Source organism: Pogonomyrmex barbatus, unplaced genomic scaffold (genome assembly GCF_055798465.1).
Source record: "Pogonomyrmex barbatus isolate J1 unplaced genomic scaffold, ASM5579846v1 scaffold8, whole genome shotgun sequence".
NCBI lineage: Eukaryota > Metazoa > Arthropoda > Insecta > Hymenoptera > Formicidae > Pogonomyrmex > Pogonomyrmex barbatus.
Window position 1 is genome coordinate 3,436,201 of NW_028297182.1, and position 6,000 is coordinate 3,442,200.

The following is a 6,000-nucleotide window of genomic DNA, read 5'->3' on the forward strand; positions in this document are numbered from 1 at the left end:
TGTATATCGCGATATCATCTTTCAGGGGCCACGCGCTATCTGTTTTTCTTTTTTCTTTTTTTAACATGCCGCGAGCTGATGTCCACCCGTTTTAATAGCGATTTAACGGAATGATTCTGCTAAAGCGTATCTCGTGAAAGAGAACGAACGCAATAAAAGAATAATCGGGTTAATAACAAACACATTAGTGTTTCTTTGTGGCGCACGTAAGTTCTTTTTTCTTGTACCTCGCACGTCCGATTAAAATTGTATTTTCTGAATTTACATAAAAATGATACACGGCACAAAAGCTTCGCTCGATATTGTATTGCGAGCGTGGCGTGAATTAAACCGCGTTGATTACTTTATCGTTAGCCATTAGCCAGACCGCGCGAGAATAAAAAGTCTTTATATACGAGCCGATGGTATTGACCCGCTTCAATAATGCGTCGTGCAAATTTGAGAATTCAATCACGGAATGCCAAACTGAAAATATTGACTTCGGTTTTGCACGGTTCGTTACGTCGCGGGAACGCCGCGTGACGACGAAACCGGCGACGTTATGTCCCGCCTTTGCCTACGCGCAAACGAGCCGTGTAAATACGAAACTGACTCCGAAATTTATTGCACGAATTACCGCGCTCGTAGACGGCCGTGACGGGCTCGTACCTGAATCGAAAACGATCGAGATCGACATCGGTGAGGGAAAACCGTTTTTAATGCGGTTCCGTCATATAGCCATTTCAACACGTCATCCATGTAATAGGCAAGATTGGATAGTGAACTTGTTAAAAAGTTATAAGTAAGATAATAAAGTTAAAAAGTTATTGACTTTGAACTTAATTTAAAGTTAATTTGAAAGTTAATTTAAAATAAGTTAAGTTCAACTGGTTATCTTTAAGATACGTTAACTTATTAACTTTTTTACATTTTTTTTTATCTTTCTGGACGCCAACTTTCTTTTTCTTATAAAATCTTAAATTCATTAGACATTTAGAACGTAATGTATTTTAACTTAATATAAACAATATTTGAAAAATTAACTTTTAAATTAATTTAAGTTAATTCAATTTTAATTTTAATTTTTTACTATAACTAAGTTTTTTTGTCCATGCAACTTTTAATTTAGCTAAATTATTTAGCTAAATTATAATATTATTAAGCCATTAATTTTGACTTAACTTAATTAAAAAATTAATTTGCCCAACTTTCCTAATAGATAATTTAATCGACGTGGAAAATAATGAAATACGTTGCTAAAATAAAATACTTTCGATTAAATATTCTCGATTCCTAAAATCGATATTGGCAGAATGAACATGTCATAAAACAGAAACAATAATGCCTCTTGGACAGTGTCTAAAATATCGAAGAAGCAATTTGATCGTGCATTATTTATAAAATTTATTGCAACACACGTGTATATACGCATCTACATATACAAACGTATGTATATGCGTGTATTTGTACAACAAAAAAATATACAATTCGCCACGAACAAGCGGACACCCTGTATAACGAGGCGACTCTTATATACAGAGTAGGGTACCGTCTTATTTACGTTGAAGTGGTTGTCGGACAACTTAGAACAGTGGTCATCATTCAATCAAGCCGAACAATTTAAACAGCCCGGATTCACGCAGCGAAATCATTTAATATTTGACGTCAAGCACGATTATCGTATAACGGTACGTAATGGCTGGTTTGTTTGTACAGGTTGCAAGCGGCGCCGTAATTTTCAAATGGTATATCTGCCTCCCTGAGAACAACGCTGCTAAACCTCTTCGTTGCAGTTAAAATTTTTTGTACGCAACATAAATTCAAATTGTCGACACGCTTACGTTACTAAAAAAAGAAGAAACGTTTCGAGCCACGTTTGATATAAATTCTCCAGACTTTTACATTATAAAACCCAAGATATTACCCAAGAAATGATTTTTTAACACAGCAAAGCACCGCTTCGAATAATTATAGCTTCGAATAATTATTTCGATCATTATCCAACAAAATAAATCACGGAATATTGATCTTTTTTTTTTATCAGACGCAGATCTATAAAAAAATGTAATTTTGCATGAAAAATTATCTACGTTTACATTTGATTTTGTCGTATTGGGGATTTGTTATTTTAAATGTTAATATTCTCTGCTACCGCAAATTTATCTCGGAAACTTGAAAAATCGAATTTTGATAATATTATGTAAATAGAAAATTCGTTCATGGTACGCTGTATCATGTGTATACCACGAGAGAGGAATTAATCAATTTTTCAGCTTAAAATTGATATTTTTAGAACACACAAGATGACTAATAGGCCGAACTTCTACACATTAATATTAATTGTCGCCGGCAGAAACGTTATTTTGACTTCACGCTCGAACGCATGCGGTCTCTAGAGTACGCTTTTATTAGGCTCTCCTTTTGTCAGCCGTATCTATTTATAGACACGGAATTATCTTCATCCGTTGTGGAAACAATATGACGATGAAAAAACCCGAGGAAATGTCATGCGGGAATATGACGACGGCTCGCCGCGGTTGGCGACGCGCAACGCGCGCTGGTTCTCGCGAAAAACGGGATTCCTTCCGGCGCGATCGATAATTTTTCGCACAGATTTGATGCAGGAGATGGTCCAAAACGAAGGAAACGGAGAAAAAGATCGTTCATGACGCAATTTGGAAATTTCCTTCCCTAAAACGACAACGCTCGACGAGGCACGATTTCTTCCCGTGACACGCGCTCGCTCGCTCGCTCGCTCGCTCGCTCGCTCTCGCACCTGCGGCGAAAACGAGTTGTTGTCTACGCACATGTGGTTACTTTACATAAGACATACGTGCTTAGGCCGGGAGCTTAAAATAAACTCGTCGCCGCGATTCGACACGTTCGATCACGACGACCGACATCGTTGTCATTTAGCCTGATTTTCATCGGCACGGTTTGCTTGGCCGGTGAGCAAACTCGGCTTCTTCGAGTCGCATTCGGATCTCCTCGCCTTGGCGCGGGACATAATGACTCCAATCAGACTCGCAAAATTACTTTTAGGATTTATTGCGAATCGTGATTCGATTATTCCTTTGATGAAACGATCGTTTCTTTGCCATATAATTGCCGACAATTATTTCTTTTAATCAGAAGCAAAATCGCTGCTATTATAAATCGTAAATCAGATACAAATTCGTCAAAGATGTATATATTTGTAAGTTTCATATTATTTGTTACTTTACGTATATATAAGTTTTATATTACTTAATATTCACTGACGTCACATTTTGGTACGTCGTCTCGATCTTCACAAAATCAAAACTTGCTACACGAAGCATCACGGGCGAGAGAGACGTGGGAAAGATTGTAACGCGGCAGTATCCGATATGGATACGAGTTTACCATACATGACAAGCGCCGAATGTTGACACTCACAGAAAAAAAAGATAAGATAGCAACTGTTAGCACCCGATCGGCGTTTTCTGCGCGTCGCCAACTACGTCACTGTTGCTAACTGTGGCGCGTGTGTACACGCATTACCGTAGCAAATCGATTATATATTTTTTTTTTTTTTTTCAATAATAAAAACGCGAAATATCATTCAATAATAAAAACGCGAAAAACAATCCCGTCGCGGCCGATTCAGGCCGATAAATTGTGCACGCAATCGACTTGCCGTTCCTAGTTGCCATTTTTCCTGGCTACAAAATATTTTCTCGGAATAATAACGTAACGCAAGAGATCGCGACGGAGAGGAAGGAAAAGGAAGAAGGCGAACGACGAAAAATTTATACGATGATAATGAATCGCGGAAAGGTACAAATGAGAGCGCGAGCAAAATTAATTGGCGAGGATGGAAAAGGAAAAGGAAAGAAATCCCACCTCCTTTCTGGAGAACATGTCACGCAACGTGAAAGAACGCGAGGATCATTTCCTGGCCGCCTGGAAGTCAACAAGGTCTCCAGAAGATTGATCTTCGTATTAACATCGTACAGGCATTCACAGCGTCCCGATATGACCGACCGATATTTCCACTTTCATTCGGTGCTGTTATTTCTCGTTTTCTGCTCCCGAGATTCCTCAAGCTCGACGATAATCGAGGAGAAAGATAGGACCGATCTTCGTTTCTTTTAATCGCGTTCCTCAAATCGCGAGGTAAAATTCAATCGCGATGATGCGACGGTTATACGCGAAGTTATCGTACCGAGGGGACCACTTCCTTTGAAACGTGACGCTTCTCATTATCGCACCTCATTATTTACCGGCGCTGTTTTACGAGCACGTGCAATCGCGACGTACGCGTCTCGCGGCAAGATGCTGCGGGCAAAGACGGGCAATTTGCATAAACTTTATTTAGTCGGTCCGAACGCTACGTCACTAGTCCACGAAGCGTAGCGAGTGTGTTGGAAATGCTAAACGTAACATAAATAATAATTGTGTAAATATTTGCCCGTAAAAGTGATCTTAGAGGCAAAGCTTCCCCGCTACTCCGAATTATTCCGCTAATCGTGTCCTCTTATCGTTCCACCTTGGGTTCAAATCGCTTCTAATTTTAGGCGGACAATTACGTAACTCGTGTAACATCGTCTTCTACACATAATAATGTGGGGTTATTAAAGCCCGTAAAGCCGTGCTCGACGACTGTCAATCGCTCTTATGGTACCTACGTGCTCGGGAAGTAAAGTGCGCTTCGGCGAAATTGAGCCAATAGCGTTAGGCTGCTTAACTTCTACTCGTAAATAAGATTACATTCAACAGACTACGGATTTGCAAACAATTAGAGTATAAACAAGCGCACGTCTCGACAGCGTACGTGCCCGTTGCTAAATATACCGACATTCACAGATTATTCTCGCTCGCGTAAAAATACGGGGACGAACCATAACTCGTGACGGATGAGTTGAACATATCATAAAAGTCCGTTTCTAAGAAAATTATCGACTATTATTACGGCGATAAATCTTATACTCTCATCGTCTTCCCTCTTTCTCTCTTTGTCAAAGAAATGGATTCATTTATTAAAAATGTTTCACTAGCATTCAATGTCATAAATGTCAGAAATTTTCTTCTGTTGAAAATAAGATCTTCCTAAAAATCGAAAAGGTAATAAAAATAAGATTAGTTGTGTAAATAGGATTTTAAATTTTAGATATTGAATTTTTTATTTAATGAAAAAATAATGTCGATAAGTTAACGACAGCCATTGACAATATTTATTTATCGATTCAATCGTTACGATGCCAGAGGAATGGCGGGCAAGAGATAATTTTTCGAACGCACTGTTTACGCGTGTCGTTGAGATGCGTGGACGAGCACAAGTCCGAGATAGACGGCCAGAAAATTTGTAAATTGTAAAAAAAAAAAAAATAACGACGATAATCAGCGAGTCGCGCCGCGAGATAAGAACGGCGTTTTGGTTTTCTAAAAATATCCTCGCGATATGATCGCGCGGCAATGCGCAAGAGTGTGAAGAAATGTTTCGTGTGCCGCGTGTGATATAAATTATTTCGCTATATCGAACGACATTCCAGTCGAAGATATGCGAAATAAATTCCCTTGCCGCGAATGTCCGTAACTTTTATATATCTTAGGTTTGAAGATTTTTAATCCTCTTATAAACTCCGGAGAGTTCTTTTCTCAAGCAATTTCCTTAACCAACAATGACCAGTAACACATCTCAACATATAAAGCTCATAATTTTTGCAATATATTTATATATTTACGATTTTTTGTGATTTCAAAAACTTATTTTTTTTTTTTTCCTAAAAAAGAATTTGGATGCAATGTAAATAAAAATATTTCTATCGAAATTCATTCATTTCTTAACATATGCGGGTTTCTAATCAATTATATTTGTTCTCAAAGAAATAAAATTAAATAAAATAATTTATCAAAATGCACAATACCGAGTATCTTTTATTATTTTGATTGCGCGCGACGCTTATCTGTCCGTCTTCGATTTTTCACTTGTAAGGAAAAAACGTGAGTAATTTAATGCCCGATGGAGTATATTTGATATCCACAAGTGACTATCCATAA